Source organism: Trichechus manatus, unplaced genomic scaffold, assembly GCF_000243295.1.
Source record: "Trichechus manatus latirostris isolate Lorelei unplaced genomic scaffold, TriManLat1.0 scaffold00231, whole genome shotgun sequence".
Lineage (NCBI taxonomy): Eukaryota > Metazoa > Chordata > Mammalia > Sirenia > Trichechidae > Trichechus > Trichechus manatus.
This window is the reverse complement of record NW_004444167.1, coordinates 2,049,419-2,068,093: the sequence shown is the minus strand read 5'-3', so window position 1 is coordinate 2,068,093 and position 18,675 is coordinate 2,049,419. Positions and strand designations below refer to the sequence as shown.

Below are 18,675 nucleotides of genomic sequence, written 5' to 3'. Positions count from 1 at the left end.
ACTTTGACTTCTTCCCTACCTATTTGGATAGATTTGCTTTTTTATATTCTATGTTATAACAGTCTTCATATGCTGTAATTGGAAAGAGCTACGACTTTTGAGACTCATTAACATCATTAGAGGTAGTTCCCATCTTACAACTGGGTTCTGTTCCAAGTACTCAGTCATAAGTTGGTTCTGACGTAAGTCTGATGCTTCATTCTTTTTCAGTTTTCATTGTTATTGCTTTTTATTATCAGTATCTTTATAAATCTGGTATTTATTTGCCTTTGGATGTTGGAAATATTACATATAAATTTACAGATCTAATTTAATGCATACATACATAAAAAATACAAAAATCATAAAAATTTTTCCTCCGACAATGACGAAGAGTTGAATGATGTTGGTATTTTGTCAGTTGTGGTAGGAACTTCACTTGTGGAAGGTTCTGGATCATCTAGATTATTCCTGGAAATGAAGATGGCATTTCTAGTCAGAAAATTAGTGAGAGTTGTCTATATGGTTCTTTTCTTTTTTACCTGATAGAGAGTCTTCATCTTGTGTTATCTTGTCCAGCTCATCATTGAATTTTTTGACGGCTTCAACATCAACGCTTTGTGCCTCTACAGTTATACTCATGTTTTTAAACCAAATCTGCATCTGAAGTCATGAAACTAGCCCTTGCTGGCATTAAAGTACTCGCTGCAGTCTTCACCTTGCTGTTCCTTCAGGTTTTCAAAAAGGCTGCATACTTTCATTTGAATCATCAGTAAACTCATGGGAACCCTTTTCTGGATTTGGTCTTCTAGTCAAACCATCCTCTCCATTTTGTGGATGGGCCCTTGCTCTTCTTTGTTAAAATTGTCGATTTTATGCCAATCGCTCCTTTAACTGCCTGCAAAATCCTATTCTCATCATTAATGATTGTCAAAACGGTCAAATGAGACAGTCTTTTAGGTGCTAATTTGCTGACTTTCTTTCCATTATCATAGGCCTTAGTGATCTTCATCTTTATATCCATGTTTAAAGCCTTCCTCACTTGCTTTTTTGGATTAGAACTTTCAGTGGCATGACTTCTTTTGCTAGACATATTGTTGAGGGCACCCCTGGTAGTGTAGTGGTTAAGACCTCGGCTGCTAACCAAAAGGTCAGCAGTTTGAATCCACCAGCCAGCCTCTCCTTGGAAAGTGTATGGGGCAGTTCTACTTTGTCCTACAGGGTTGCTATGAGTCGGAGTCAACTCAACGGCAACGGGTTTGGTTTGATTTGAGTATAAGCAGTGCAGATGTTACAGTTAGAGAAATTTGAACAATTTGGCTTCAAATTAACAACTGATGCCTCTTATGGTATGAAACTCTGAATACAATCACACTATAGGCCTGGTCTACAATGAAGTCAGTCTTGTAGCAATGGAGTCGCAGTTGTGATGACTGTCGGGTGTGTGTTCAGTTCAATTGTCCTATGTTGTTAGAGTTGAACATTGCCCAACTTTCTATCCATTATGACTCCCAACACAGACACCAACTTCATACGGCAGTGTTTTGAACAGTAAATCATAAAATTGAACATCTGTGAGTGAACATCTGAGAATAATATCAGCAAGTTATACACTGCAACATTTTATGTAGTATGTATTACTAACAATAAGATGTACAAAAGAAGGAAGGTTATAAGTGCGATTCCTCACAATTCGAATACATCGTAAGTAGGGGACTACCTGTACTTTATTCATACATTCATTGAGCAAATATATGTTGATACCTAACATATACTTGACCTTGCATTTGAAGAACTGCAGTGAGCTAATCAAAGTCTCTTCCCTAATGGAAGTTGTTTCCTAGTGAGAGAATTGCACAGTAAACAGACAAGCATAACATGTATTGCATAATGAAACTTATATAGGGAAAAACAAACCAAAAGAAGATGGGATAGGTTGTTCCAAGCTTTTGAGGGAAAGATATTCCAGGTAGAAGAACTAACAGGGCTAAACATCCTGAAGAACAACAAGGAAACTTGTGTCTGGAAGAGAATAGTATGGGGGAGAGTGAAGGACATGAAGATAGGTAACTGGTATTGTGAGGAAGGACACATATAGCCTTCTATTGAAAGGACGTTTGTTCCTAAACTGATTGAAATCCATTGGAAGGTAGGGATTTGAAAACGTAATGACATGACATAACTTATATTTTTAAAATATAATTCTAGCTTTTCTGTCTAAAATAGAAATACAGGAGTAGACTTAAGGAGAAGACTTAGAAGGAAATTTCAGATATGATGATGGATTGAGAAATAACAATGGATTGAATCAAAATAGCCTAAGTGGATGTGTTGAGAGGTAACAGAATCATGAATTCATTTTGAAAATAGGAAACATAGGTTGCTGATGAATTTAATTTGGGTCTGAGAAAAAGGAAGAATTTAAGTGTGGTTCTAAGTTTTGGCCCAAGCAACTAGAATTATGGAGTAGTCTATAATTTATTTATTTATTGGCTTTAAATAAAGCATTTACTGATTAGGGCTGGATGTGGTTCTGGACACACACCTCTGCTTTGCGGGGAATGAAGGCTGTGCCCAGAAGGAGCCCAGGTTGGCAGAGGCTCCAGTGTGGCAGGAGGCAGCCCCTGAGAGGACCTCCAATCCATCCCATATATCCAGTGCTAGAGGCCTGATGTTATTGTTATTTTTATTTATTTTTTATTCAATTGTCTGAAATTTCTATAACTTTGCTCTGTAATTGGTGTAGAGCAAGGCCTCAAAATGTTTCAAAACTGTTCTTACAAGCACTGTAGGAATACACAGGGCCACTCCAGACCCAAGCACCCTGGAGGCTTGCAGTGGAGTAGTCTATAATTTAAATGGGAAAGACTGAGAAGAGACAGTTTGGGAAAGAGGAAAAGAAGTTTGATTTCAGACATGTTGACTTTATCACAGCTATTAGATATCTAAATACAGATGTCAGGGTGTTAGTTGAATAGTCAGTATGGTGTTCAAAAAACATTTCTGAGAGGATGATATAAAATTTGGGGACATCAGCTAAGACACGGTTTTTAAATAATGCTACTGGATAAGATAACCAAGAGAGTGCATGTAGATGGTTAAGATCAAAGATTCAATTACTGAACCTTGGGACAGTGCAATATTAAGAGATCACATAAAAAGAAGAAACTCTGGCAAAGGATACTTGGAGGGAGAGGGAAGTAAGATAGATGTCTTGGGAGCCAAGTGAAAAAACAGAAACCTATTAAAGAGGACCAAGTGCTCAGCTATGCCCAGTGCTCTGTCAACTTCAATAAAGATAGAGCATTTGGTGATGTGGAGGCCACAGTATTTATACAAAGCAAACTGAGTAGAGCAGGGGTGATAATATAGTTTATTGGAGTAGTTTCAAGAAAAAAATGGCAGAAAAGGTATTGGAAACATAATTTATAGGTGATTCTTTTAAAGATCTTGCAATAAAAGCAAGAGAAACATTGTGGGAGACTACAGAGAAAATTAGGACATGTGATAATTTTGAAAAGATTTAAAAAAGAAAGCATGTTTGGATATTATTAGGGAAGTTCCAACAGGCAGAGGAAATTAGTTACATAAAAGAGACAAGGAAGTATTTCCAGACATATGCCCTTGAACAGAAAGAGGGGATAAAAATAAAGGACACAAGTAGAAAAGCTGGCCTTAGATACAAGTCTAGACAGATAGTCCTTAGTAACAGGAGGGAATGCAGAATATTTGTGGACAGCTACAGGAACATGGGTACTATCGGTGCTGTGCTGGTGGCAGTGTATTATAGTTTTTTTTTGTTTGTTTTTAATGGCTTTTATTATTATTATTTGGTCAAATAGGAAGAAAATCATCAGATAAGAGTGATAATGGTTGAGAGATATTTGAATGTTTGAGGAGAGATAAACAGATAAAAATTGTTCTAGAAGTGTGAGAAAGTCTACAAACCAGCAAAATTAAATAAGATTTCCTGGTATCACTAAGAGCATACTTTAGTTTAGTGGTTGTGAATTCAAAGTGAGCCCTGACAGCATGGCTCTGTGCTTCCCTCTAACCAAAAAAAAAAAACCCTTTGCCACTGAGTTGATTCCGACTCATAGCAACCTAGTCATATTTAAATGTTCAGGGTTAGGCTTGGAGTAGGGGAAAAGTTAAATTCTTGTTTGGCAAATGAAAGGCTACAAAGAGAGAGAGAAGGGGGAGTGAAGGAGCTGAAAGTGGATGCAACAGACTGATTATAATCTTATAAAATGAGTAGCAATAAAAGTGAAAACATGAGGGACAAGGGTAGTGAAAACGGAGAGTACCAACTGAATGGTTTGCAAAAGTATTGTTCATATAAGAGAAATTGTGAGCTATAAAAACAGGAATAGCTCTGTTGCTGGAGAACGTGATAAAAACCAAAGAAAAAAAAAAGAACCCACCAAACTCATTGTTGTCAAGTTGACTTCAACTCATGGCATCCCCATGTGTGCAGAGTAGAACAGCTCCATAAGGTTTTCAAGGTTGTGACCATTGGGAAGCACATTGCCAGGACCTCCTTCCAGGACTCCTCTGTATAGGTTTGAACCACCAACCTTTCCGTTAATACAGCATTTTTACACAAATAAAGTGCACCTTCTACATTTGTTTGCCAACTGCTCCCACCTCCCTGGAAGAATTTTCATAAGCATGTAAAAAAAAAAAAAAAAAGGCAGAGTGGTGCTTACGAAAATACCTCACAGTGGGAGGAAGTGGCTGACATTTTGGTTAGCAGTAGAACTCTTAACCACTGTGCCACCAGCATAGTGGTTAAGAGCTCAACTGCTAACCAAAAGGTCATCGGTTCAAATCCACCAGCCCTCCCTGAAACCCTAAGGGGCAGTTCTACTCTGTCCTATAGGGTCGCTATGAGTCTGAATCGACTCCAGGGCAACAGGTTCATCTATTAACTAGTGGAAATAAATTTATTCAAAGTGCTTTTACAAGGATTGATTGAGATAATCCAGGTAACATTCTTAGCCCAGTGTCTGGCACATGATAACCACTCATTGTCTGGCACATGATAATCACTCTAAATAATAGTTATATTATTCATACCATGTTTGATTACACACCTTAAGGGAAAAATTGTTATTTTTAATTATTTCATTTTATTTTTAATATTTTCAAGCATTTAGAATCCTAATGATTAAAAAGATTTCAAAGGATTATATAAAGTTATATGAAGTTACAAAAGAAACATCACTAAATCACATGAGAGCTATCTTTTAAGTCCAAGAGTAGAAATTCCATGAACAATTACCAAGTATTAATTGAATATTTACTCCACATTTAGCACCAGGTTAGGTGGAGATAAAGAAAAAAAGTTAAAAAAGAAAAGATATATGAATATATGCACTATAATCTCTTAAGGAGATTACAATATGTTTAGGGAAAAATAAATATTCATACATGAAGTTAAGTACATAAAATACAATGTGAAATACATACTCAAGGCTAAGTTATGTTGAAAATTATTTTGAAGACTATATTTTATTATTAGGTTTTTCCTATGAGAAAAAAATGTTATCTTCAATGCATTCATTTTATCAATTTGAAAATGACAGTTTAACTTGATAAATTCTACTTTCTGGGAAATTTTCAGATGTGGAAATAGCAAGAATATGTTTTCACCCATATAAAGCAAACATGATTTATTTCTAGTAAAAAATATTTGAAGATTAAAAAAAGTAAAAAAAAAAAAAATGAAGACTAGATTGAAAAAAAAAGATTTTCCAAAAGAGAAAATTGGGAAATATTGAAGTCATATAGTATTTGACTGACCCTGTAATATTCTGCTCAGTAGATACTGACTGTTAAAATGTAATTAATATAACAGTATTTCACAACTTTCTTGATATATGAAAACATTCACTTTCAACAAAGCATTCTGAGTTATAAAACTGAGAAAAATAAGACATGATTGAATTATTCAGTTTATAGCATTATGACTGGATGAATGTGCAGAAGATACTGATGTTGGACGTCACATTTTTCGGCAATATTAGAAGGTTTTCCAAGTTCCTTTTGAAATTAATGAGTCATCGCCTTTATATTTTTCTCTGCAATTTTATTAGTGTTTATACTCCAGCCATCTACTCTCATTTTTTCAGCAAACAGAATATGGGAAGTTAGCTACTCAAGCACAAAAAACTTTTCTGAAACTTGTATTCAAAGCTCCAAACTCCATGAAAATTATTTTATATAGCTTATTTTTAGAAGAAGGCTTCATAAGAATCATGAATTTATTTTATACTAGAAAAAAAATTATAGTGAAATATTTTATATTTGTGGTACACATTTCATAGAAAAAATATTCCACCCACTCTTTCCTTTCTTCATGATGTAAAATACATTGTACACATCTGCTATAGATTAAGGACCTGATACTTGGAGCCATGGCAGGCATCTTGCAATGATGAGAGATAGGCCAGAATCATTTAGTTCCAGATCTAAGGCTGCTGAAAAAAGTCTTGAAACTGCCAACTTCCAGGCATGTTAAGAAAATAATAGAGATCATTATCACCTAAACACTGTTCATTAAGTCTTCTATTACCTGCTTACAAACTGATGCAATGGTTTTATTTCTATGCGAGTATCACACTGTTTTAATTATTAAGAACTAAATATGGTTCAATATCAGATAAGAAAAGTTTTCCACAAGTTTATTCTTTTTCAAAATATCTTTTTTGAATTCTCCATTTCTCACATGAGTACTTTTTTAAAAATTTTTTTTTATTGTTGTAGTTTAAATGAAGTTTACATTTCAAATTAGTCTTCCATACAAAATTTTATACATACATTGTTGGGTAACCCTAATTACTCTCCCCATACTGTGACAGCACACTCCTCCTTTCCACCCCTGATTCCCCATGTCCATTCAACCAACTCCTAACCCTCTCTGCCTTCCCATCTCACCTCCGGACAGAAGCTGCCCATTTAGTCTCTCATAGCTACTTGAGCTAAGAGACACACTCCTCACAAGTATCACTTTATGTCGCACAGTCCAGTCTAACCGCTGTCTGAAGAGTTGATCTTGGGAATTGTTTTATTTCTGGGCTGATAGAGAATTAAGGGGCCATGCTTTCCGGGGTTCCTCCAGTCTCAGTCAGACCATTAAGTCTGGTCTTCTTGTTGGAGTTTGAGTTATGCACCCCGCCTTTCTCCTGCTCCATCAGGGACTCTCTGTTGTGTTCTCTGTCAGGGCTGTCATTGGTGGTATCCGGGCACGATCTAGTTCTTCTGGTCTCAGGCTGATGAAGTCTTTGGTTTATGTGGCCCTTTCTGTCTCTTGGGCTAATACTTCTCTTGTATCTTTGGTGTTCTTCATTCTCCTTTACTCCAGGTGGTTGGGACCAACTGATGCATCTTGGATGGCCACTTGCAAGCTTTCTCACATGAGTACTTTTTAAAGAAGGAGTTTAGTTTTAGTTTTAGATCATAAAAAAAGATAAAATAACAAGTAAGTACTTTATTGGGATTATAGCTAACTTATTTATTAGTTTATATAGATGAATTTTTTAGAACATTTACATTACTTGATTAGTAATAAAATATGACTCTCAACTAAAATTGGCTGTTATGTGTATTACTACTATTTACGATTATTAGATAACTATTTCTTCTTTTTCTTCCTATTATTATATAAGTAGTAAGAATAACCAGATTTATTGAATGCATACTCTGTGTGAGAAACTGATACACATTATCTCATACAATCAATAGCAACAACAACAATAAGATAGTGCTATCAGTAGTAGTTCATTTGTGCACATCAGAAAACAGATATTCAAATTAGTTAGGAAAGTTGCTCAAGGACATGGAACAAGTATGTGAAAGAGTTAATATGACTTAACGTAGATAGAAAATATGCATCTTCCTCATTAGAAAGTCAATTTCACTCTAATGAGATAATCACACTACAAAAAAGATTTATGCACAAGAGAACTTATTCATTATACTATTTTTACAATGGCACTATTTGGAAGCCACATAAACATACATCATAGAGACTGGTTAAGTTAATGAAGGTACATGTATTATGAAATTTTAAGCAGCTGTTAAAATGATGTTATAGGTCATTCATTTACATGGAAAAATGTTTGCAACATACAGTTGAATACTTAAATGGATTACAATTAAACAGGGAAGACTGACAGAAACCATTAATCCCTTCTCTCTCCCAAAATACAAATAAAATAAAGATAATTAAATCTTGTGTGACTGTGTATGTGTATGGCCTTAAAGAAAAAAAAAGTAGTAGAAGGAGACAATAGACTGTAGATGAGTGATGACAACACATTTTTGGTTGTGGTATTAAACTTGAAAAAACAGGGAGGGTAGAAATCTTGGAGAAGGGAGCCATTTCAAAGTCCCCAATATAGAGAACTATGGTGCTTAGCGTTGTAAGAAAATTATTAACTTTGGACAAAGTAGCAAAAGAAAAAATTATAAATATATTCTATTAATAGATGTGGCTGTGAAAAATTTTACATAATTGTAATAATGTAGTCAATTATTTTTTACATTTGTTGTGCCAGATGCTTTTGGCCTTCTGGTAAAGCCTATGGGCCCTTTCTCATAATGTTAATGTTTTTAAATGCAGAAAGTAAAATATATAGGGTACAGAGGAAACTAAATTGAAGTACATTTAATAAATTATTAGAAATGTGATATAGTTTTATAGGTACATCTTTATTAATTAATTAAATAAGGTTTATTACAGACCTAATAACTAGTAATGAACTTGTTGATATTTTGAAATTTCTAAAACTATCATGTGATTTGAAAACTATTTATAATTTATTTTGGTGACAAAATAAATCATAAATAGTAGTGACTACCAAGACTACTGTGGTTCATTGCCTACATTTATAGTTGAATAAAATGCTGAATTCCAGGCAGTAATTAATGGAAATGAAAATAGACATTTTCCTTATCCAAGTTCACAGATTCCTGAATTCTGTTAATGAATGGGCATGTTTGGATTCCAAGTTAAGAATGCCTAAAACACGACTCAATTAAATAAGAAATAATTTCACTTAAAATGTGATATATTTGTTGTTGTTGTTGTTGTTACGTGCTCTCAAGTTGATTCCAACTCATAGAAACCCTACATACAACAGAAAGAAACAGTGCCAAGTCCTGCGCCATCCTCACAACTGTTGCTATGTTTGAGCACATTGTCACAGCCCCTGTGTCATTCCATCTCTTGAGGGTCCTCCTCTTTTTTCGAAGAACCCACTACTTTACCAAGCATAATGTCCTTCTTCAGGGTTTGGTCCGTTCTGATAACATGTCCAAAGTACATGAGACAAAGTCTTGTTTCTAAGTAGAATTCTGTCTATACTTCTTCCAAGACAGATTTATTCGTTCTTCTGGTAGTTTATGGTATATTCAATATTCTTCACATAATTCAAATATATCAATTCTTTGTAATATGTTTATTATGTATTTACATCTTAATATATTTACAATGACAACAGACAACTAAAATATTTGTGTTAAATGCCTCTGGGCATGACAACGGGGAAATAAAAAGGGATGTGTCAAAACATTTGTTTTGTTTTTACTATAAGCTATTTGTAACCATTTTATTTAAATATTGTATATCTTACTTTATAATAAATAAAATATATTTTACTTAAAATCACTAAATTACATATGCGATCCTATCTCATTCATGTAAATTATGTGTTTGTGTAAAAAGATTTCCACGAAGGAAAATTATGAAAATGTTCCATTTCCAATTGCTGAGTTGATTCCAATGCATGGCAACTGTCATGTATATCAGAGTAGGACTATGCTCCATAGAGTTTTCAATGGCTTATTTTTTAGAGGTAGATTTCTAGGCCTTTCTTTTGCGATACCTCTGGGTGGACTCAAATCTCCACCCTTTCAGTTAACAGTGGAGCACGTTAACTGTTTGCATCACCTGGGGACTCCTCATGCTATACACCAAAAAAATTAAAAAAAAAATCCCATTGCCAGCGAGAGGAATCCAACTCATAGCTACCCTATAGGACAGAGTAGAATTGCCCCACAGGGTTTCCAAGGCTGTAATCTTTAGGAAGCAGACTGTCTCATCTTTCTCCCTCAGAGCAGCTGGTGGATTTGAACCATTGACGTTTCGGTTAGCAGCCAAGTGCTTAACCACTGCACCACCAGGGCTCCTTCAAGCTATGTACCAAACCTGTTGTCATCAAGTGGATTCTGACCTATAACCACGCTTGAGGACAGATTAGAACTGCCCCATAGGGCTTCCAAGGAGTGGCCAGTGGATTTGAACAGACCGTTTTGGTTAGCAGCCTTATCACTTAACCACTGTGACACTAGGGCTCCTCATGCTATATAGGCACAATTAATTTTACTATGTCCTCTGTTAAATCACTCTCTGAAATGTCTGTTTCTGTAAACTGATGGCTCGTGTTCTTTGTTTTTCTAAAAGGTTTACTATATTTTCTTGTTGAATTGAAGCAATTGTGCAAATTGTTAACACACTCAGATGCTAGCCAAAATGTTGGGGGTTCAAGTCTACCCAGAGGCACCTTAGAAAGCACCTGATTTTTGTCACAGAACTTTTTGAGCTTGAGGTACATTAAAATAATCAAGTAAAGATGATGAATTTGCAGTTATCTATGCATGAAGCACAGAGTCAAGTTTTGTGATGCAGATAAAAATATTGTTGTCAACAGTACCTGCATCTTAGTTGAAACTGTGGATATTGGACTATGGAAAAAGAATGAATTTAGAGTATTTCAAGCATGTCTTCTGTCTATCAAGACATTCTAGGTAGAAGTGAAAAAGGACGTTCAACTAACCTAAGCAAAAAATAATAATAATGAAAGTTATTGGATCATACAAGTTAAATAATCCGTAAAGATCTGAAATAAATGAAAAAAACAAGAAACAGCTTACTTAAAAAGAATGTCTGGCTCATTATTAGCACAATGTCTGACAGATATTAGATATTGAAACATTAACTGCTGCATGAAAAAATATGACTTCTTTAAATTTCATTGCAGTGAAATTAATTTAAAAAAATGTGTGTCATAAATCTGCTTCATTTTTATTGTCACTAATATATTCTTTTATTTCAGTTTACATATAGGAGAACATGCTGTTATAGTTACAGCTATTATTGTGATTTGAATGATGTTATTTTTCTTATCTATGATTTACAGCTAAAAATAGAGCAATGTAGTTTCACTTGAGTGAGTCAGTATTAAATTAAATGTTGTAATATACCAATTTCCATTAAATAACCCTGCAGCTGCTTTTTAAAAATTATTGTTACTTGAAGTGGGAACTATAGCTTTCTCTGTTTTTTTTTTTATATTCACCATAAAGACTAGATTTAAAGTTAGAAGAAGTGCAATATACTACTTAAATTCTTGTATATACAAATTGGTAGAATTTTGCTTTAAAAGCAACCACTTTGTGAGAAGGGAAACTTGAACTGAAATGAAGTAGGACACAGCTGTATCTCTGTGTTTGACTAACATGAGTTCCCTACTTATTAGAGAATATTTAGTGGGGAGGAGAATTGGGGCATGGGCAGGGACGCCAGTTGGAAGGCGAGGGGCAAGCCTGGCTTTCGGCAGCAGTAGTGATCAGGCTTAAAGGGGCCATAGGAAGGCATGCCCAGGTACTGGACCTGCTTCTCAGTCAGCTTGGTCAGCTTCATGTTGAGCTTGCCCAGGTGGACTTCAGCCACCACCTCATCCAGCTTCTTGGGCAGGAAATGGACCCCAATGGGATACTTGTCCAGGTGGGTCCACAGTTCAATCTGTGCCAGCACATGGTTGGTAAAGGAGTTCCTCATCAGGAAGCTGGGGTGGCCCATGGCACAGCTCAGATTGACTAGCCAGCCCTCAGTAAGCAGGATGATGCAGTGCCTGTTCTTCAGCCGATGGCGGTCCACCTGGGGCTTTATGTTCACCTTCTCCACAGCATTCTCGTTGAGCCACTTGACATCAATCTCCACATCAGTGTCCAATGTTGCACACGAGGGCATCATCCATCATCTGCTCAAAGTGCCAGCAAAGGATGTTATCGACATAGCTTGTGGTGGTGACAAAGATGTTGCCCTCTTGACAGGCCTCGTCTATAGTGGTCACCTCATAGCCCTCTACGGTGGCCTGCAGCACCTTGATGGGGTCAGTCTTGGTGATGATGACACTAGCCCCAAAACCTCTCAGGGCCTGGACACAGCCCAAGCCCATGTCACCACAGCCTGCCACCACTGCCATCTTGTGTGCAATCATCACATCCGTAGCCTGTTGAAGCCATCTGTGAGGGACTCCTGGCAGCCACAGAGGTTGTCAGACTTGCTCTTGGTGACAGAGTCGTTGACATTGATGGCAAGCACCTTAGGATCTTGTTGGCTATCATCTTGTATAGGTTGTGGACCCCAATTGTGGTCTCCTCAGAGACGTCTCAGATGCCCGACAGGAGCTGCGGGTACTTGGTGTGAATAAAGTTGGTGAGGTCACTGCTGTCCTTCAGAATCATGGTGAGGGACTCATTCTTGAAGTATAGGGTTTGCTCATGTACCACAGGTACTCCGAGTCTGTATCACCCTTCCAGGCATACACCGGAATGCCAGCCTTGGCAATGGCAGCTGCTGCGTGGTCCTTGGTGGAGGAGATGTTGCAGCTGGACCCCTGCACCTCAGCACCCATGGCGACGAGGGTCTCAATGAGGACAGCTGTCTCCACAGTCATGTGCAGGCATCTGGCGATGCAGGTGTCCTTATGTGGCTTGGAGGCTGCGTACATCCTCTGCATGTGCGTCAGGCCTGGCATCTCATTCTCTGCAATGTCCAGGGCCTACGTCCCCAAGACGCCAGGCTGACGTCAGTGACTTTGCAGGGCAGTTTGTCCAACATGCTGGCGGTGCTTCAACATGGAGTGAGGGGCAAGAGCAAAGGGGCTAGGCCTTGTGCTGGGAAGAGGTACTGGGCTGGCAGTGCTGGGCAGGCTGATGTTCCTTTTTGAATACTTTTTATATTAGGAATCTTTCTAATTTATTTTCTAATTTCAAATATTTATATATCGTTTCTTAAGATATTAAATCGAGTTCCCTGGTCATCACAGAATATCTGATAATTCAGCCCTCCTCATCAAACTGAGTTGGTTGACTCACTGCTGGGTTTTAGTCCTTTTTTTTTTCCTTTTGTAAGTTTTTTTTTTTAAGTTGTATTTTTACCAATATATTTATATATGTGTAGCTGTAAGTCTCCTGCTTTTATTTAATCTCCCAATTTGATTTATGATATTGATCTTTTACACTTAATTATTTTTGTCCCTCACTCCTGACTGCTATGCAACTGTTATTTCAAAAATATCTATCTCCAGATGCTTTCACTGACATCTTTAAAATATACATATTTTAATTGTTGTACTTTATTTTATTTTCTATTGTACTTTAGATGAAGGTTTACAGAACAAATAGCTTCTCATTAAACAATTAGTACACATATTGTTTTATGACAATGGTTAACAACCCCACAACGTGTCAACACTGTCCCCTCTCAGCCTTGGGTTCCCTATTACCAGCTTTCCTGTCCCTCCTGCCTTCTAGTCCCTGTCCCTGGACGGTCGTGCCCCATTAGTATCGTTTTGTTTTATGGGGCTATCTAATCTTTGGCTGAAGGGTGAAACTCGGGAGTGACTTCATTATTGGTTAAGAGGGTGTCTGGGGTCCCTACTCTCGGGGTTTCTCCAGTCTCTGTCAGGCCAGTAAGTCTGGCAATTGTTGTACTTTAAGTGAAAGTTTACAATTCAAGTTAGTCTCTCATACAAAAATTTATACAGACATTGTTATGTGACCCTAATTGTTCTCCCTATATGTGACAGCACAGTCCTTCTTTCCACCCCTGATTTCCCATGTCCATTCAACCAGCTCCTGACCCTCTCTATATTTTAAAAATATTTTTATTAACATTTCCCAATTTCTTCCTGAGCCCCTCTAGCTCGTTTGAAAAGTTTGTGTTGACTTGTCAGCCCTTTTTAAGCCTATTCTTTGAGATCACTTTTCTGATCTCCTGTGATATTTTGATCTTTAACTATCTCGAGTGTATGGAAAAGCACTGTCTGTCAAATCCTTTTCTAATTATTTCTCTAGTAGTGTAAGCTTTTTCGTATTCTATGCTTTTGCTATTACTCCTCTTTCATATTTTTTATTATTTTTTGTAGTTTTGTGACTCCTTTATGCTTATCACCAATCTACGTATCTTAGCAGTTTACTTTTACTTAAAATCTATTAAAAAGATACATGTGGAGTGGATAGAAGACTGAGCTGTGGCATCTGGTAGGTTTTATTTGTGCTTGTCTTCTTAAGAAAATTCCTTGCCATACTATGTTTGAGGGGCAGATTTCCTCTCTTGCTTCCATGTTTATCTCATCGGTATGAAAAGATCTAACAGTCCAAGTAGATGTGATTCACAATGAAATCCTGTATTTCATAAGCCTTCTTTAATGTTTTAAGCATGTATTTATCTATGCCAGAAAGATCTTGATCACAAAATACTAGACTCAACATTGTTTCTTCTTCGTCAAGCAATACATCACATGCAAGCCTGTTCTCTATATTTTATGTATGGGTTAGAGAAGAATCAAAAGTATCCAATGTTCTTGAAGGTCTTCCTATAGCCCACCATCCTCTATCATCATAGAATTTGATCCCTAAAAAGTACTTTCACCACAGAATGAGAAAGTAAGCCAAGTATAAAGATATAGTCCATAAAGTTAGTAGCTTCTGTTCCAATCTAAACTCTGCTACTTACATGTTTGTGATCTTGGGAAATTTACTTAAAATTTCAGTCCCTTAGTTTCCTTATATATTTTATAATGGTTCCTTCTTCAAAAACCTATACTATACAAACTAACAAGTATTTAGAAAGGGGCCTAGCACAAACATATAAGTGTTTATATGTGATAATTTTATGTTATTTTCTTCTTCAAAGATACATTTTTTGTACTGAATTTTCATTCATTTTGGGACAATTCCAATTACTTTTACAGCCTTCTTTACACATAGACAATTATGTTACTGTTGTTGTTAGGTGTCGTCAAGTCAACTCCAAATTATAACATTCCTATGTACAATAGAACGAAACATTGCCTGGTCTTATGCCATCCTCACAATTGTTGCTATGTTTCAGCCCGCTGTGACAGCCGTTGTGTCAATCCATCTCATTGACGATCTTCCTCTTTTTTGCTGACACTCTACTTTATCAAACACGATGTCCTCCTCCAGGGATTGGTCCCTTCTGGTAATATGTCCAAAGTAAGTGAGACAAAGTCTCACCGTCTTTGCTTCTAAGGAACATTCTTGCTATACTTCTTCCAAGATACATTTATTCATTGTTTTGGCAGTCCATGGTGTATTCAGTATTCTTCACCAACACCATAATTCGAATGCATCAATTCTCCTTTGGTCTTTCTCATTTGTTGTTCAGCTTTCACATGCATAGAAGATGATTGAAAATATCATGGCTTGGATCAGGGGCACCTTAGTCCTCAAAGTGACATCTTTGCTTTCTTTCACTTTAAAGAGTTATTTTGACAAAGCTAGGGGCCCTGCTATATGGCATAAATAGAATACTGAACATAACTATAAGTGTACACACAGCAGACAATGAACTATATAAACGGGACCTCCTATAAATTAAACACTCATACTCAACAAAGGATTTCACTGAAACTGTAAAAAGAGAAGCTACAGACTGGGAAAAAATTTGGGGTACAACTTATCCAACAAAAGTCTAATCCCTAAAATCTATAGAATACATAAACTCCTCAACAATAAAAAGACAAGTAATCCAATTAAAAAATGTTCAAAGGATATGGGCAGACATTTCATCAAAGAAGACTTTCAGGCAGCTAACAAATACATGAGGAAATGCTTTTGATAATTAGCCATTAGAGAAATGCAAATCAAAAGTACAATGAGATACCATTTCACTCCGATACTACTGGCACTAATGAAAAATAAAACAGAAAATAACAAACGTTAGAGAGGAACCTTTATGCACTTCTGGTGGGAATGTAAAACGGTACAACCACTATGGAAAACAGTATGGCAAATTCTTAAAAAGCTAGAAATAGAACTACCATACAATCTAGCAATCCCCCTCCTAGGAATATATCCTGGAGAAGTAAGAGCTGTCACATGAATAGACATATGCACATCCATGTTCACTGCAGCATTATTCACAATAGCAAACAGATGGAAACAACTTAAGTGCCCACCAACAGATTAATGCATAAACAAATTATGGTACAAAACACAATGTAATACCACACAATCATAAAGAACAATGATGAATCCATGAAACATCTCACAACATGGGTGAATCTAGGGGGCATTATGCCGAGTGAAATAAGTCAATCTCAAAAGGACAAATATTGTATGAATTACTATGATAAAAACCCAAGAAAAGGTTTAAACACAGAAAAAAACAATCTTAGAAGCTTGCGAGGAGGGGAGGGATGGAGACGGGAAATCACTAACTAGATAGTAGACAAGTTAACTTTGGTGAAGGGAAAGACAACACACAATATAGGGGAAGTCAGTGTACGTGATCAAGGCAAAATCATAGAAGCTTCCTAGACATATCAACACACCGTGAGGGAACAAGTTACTGGGGCTGATGGCTTAAGACCATGGTCTCAGGGAACATCTAGGTCAATTGGTACAACATAGTTCATAAAGAAAATGTTCTACATCCTACTTTAGTAAGTAGCATCTGGCATCTTAAAAGCTTGTGAGTGGACATCTAAGACACAGCTATTGGCCCCATTCAGTCCACAGCAAAGAAGAATGAAGAAAACCAAAGATACAAGAAAAATATTAGCCCAAAGAACTAATGGATCACATGAACCACAGCATCCACCAGCCTGAGCCCAGAACTAGAGGGGGCCCAGTTACCACCCCAACTGCTCTATCAAGGATCACAATAGAGGGTCCAGGACAGAGCAGGAGAAAAATATAGAACAAAAGTCACATTCACAAAAAAAGACCAGATTTGCTGGCCTGATGGAGACTGGAGTTACCCACAAGACTTTGACATCCGGACATCTTTCAGCCAAAGATTAGATAAGCCTATAAAAAGGCTGAACAGAAGATTTCTAAGGGTGGATCAAGAAGACAAAGTAAAGTATTATAATGACATGTGAAAAGACCTGAAGTTAGAAAACCAAAAGGGAAGAACACACTCAGCACTTCTCAAGCTGAAAGAAGTGAAAATAAAATTCAAGCCTCAAGTTGCAGTAATGGAGGATTCTACGGGGAAAATACTGAATGATGCCAGAAGCATCAAAAGAAGATGGAAGGAATACACAAAGTCACTGTACCAAAAAGAAGTGGTGTACGTTCAATCATTTCAGGAGGTAGCATATAATCAAGAATTGATGGTACTGAAGGAACAAGTCCAAGCTGCACTGAAGACATTGGTGAAAAACAAGGCTCCAGGAATTGACAGAATACCAACTGAGACATTTCAACAAATAGATTCAGTACTGGAAGTGCTCACTCATCTGTGCCAAGAAATTTGGAAGACTGAGACCTGGCCAACTGACTGGAAGAGATCCATATTTATTCCTATTCCCAAGAAAGGTGATTCAATCGAAAGTGGAAACTATGGAACAGTATCATTGATATCACACGAAAGTGAAATTTTGCTGAAGATCATTCAAAAGCAGTTGTGGCAGGACATCGAGAGGGAAGTGCCAGAAATTCAAGCTGAATTCAGAAGAAGATGTGGAATGAGGGATATCATTGCTGATGTTACATGGATCCTGGCTGAAAGCAGAGGATACCAGAAAGATGTTTACCTGTGTTTCATTGCCTATGCAAAAGCATTCAACTGTGGAGATCATAACAAATTATGAATAACATTGCAAAGAATGGGAATTCCAGAATACTTAATTGTGCTCATGAGGAACTTGTACATAGATCAAGAGGCAATCTTTCCAACAGAATAAGGGGATACTGCATGGTTTAAAGTCAGGAAAGGTGTGCGTCAGGGTTGTATCCTTTCACCATACTTATTCAATCTGTATGCTGAGCAAATAATCTGAGAAGCTGGACTATATGAAGAAAAAAGGGGCATTAGGTTTGGAGGAAGACTCATTAACAACCTGCAATATGCAGATGACACAATCTTGCTTGCTCAAAGTGAAGAGGACTTGAAGCACTTATTGATGAAGATCAAAGACTACAGCCTTCTTGGTTAGGAGGGAGAGGAGGGGTGGGGATGGAAAAAGACTAAATAGACAATAGATAAGTGGTAACTTTGGTGAAGAGTAAGACAGTACACAATACTGGGCAAGCCAGTACAACTTGTATAAGGCAAGGTCATGGAAGCTCCACAGACACATCAAAAGTCCCTGAGGGACCAAATTGCTGAGCTGAGAGTTGTGGAGACCATGGTCTTGGGGAACATGTAGCTCAATTGGTGTAACATAGTTTATCAAGAAACTAAGGAAACTATAGACACAGGGAAAGATTAGTCCAAAGGACTAATGGGCCACAACTACCATGGCCTCCACCAGATTGAGTCCAGTACAACTAGATGGTGCCCGGCTACCACTACCAACTGCCCTGACAGGGATCACAATAGAGGGTCCCGGACAGAGCTGGAGAAAAATGTAACAAAATTCTAACTCA

General features: G+C 37.0%; 1 non-coding gene and 1 pseudogene across 1 annotated transcript; both read right to left on the bottom strand.

Annotated features, from left to right (window-relative positions):
• Window positions 1-2,682: 2,682 nt before the first annotated feature.
• On the bottom strand, window positions 2,683-2,817 carry LOC111822905 (small nucleolar RNA SNORA9). The gene has a single exon (XR_002825992.1). It is a non-coding gene; the product is annotated as a small nucleolar RNA SNORA9 (small nucleolar RNA).
• Window positions 2,818-11,518: 8,701 nt separating this feature from the next.
• Window positions 11,519-12,889, bottom strand: LOC101341623 (adenosylhomocysteinase-like; annotated as a pseudogene).
• Window positions 12,890-18,675: the final 5,786 nt, after the last annotated feature.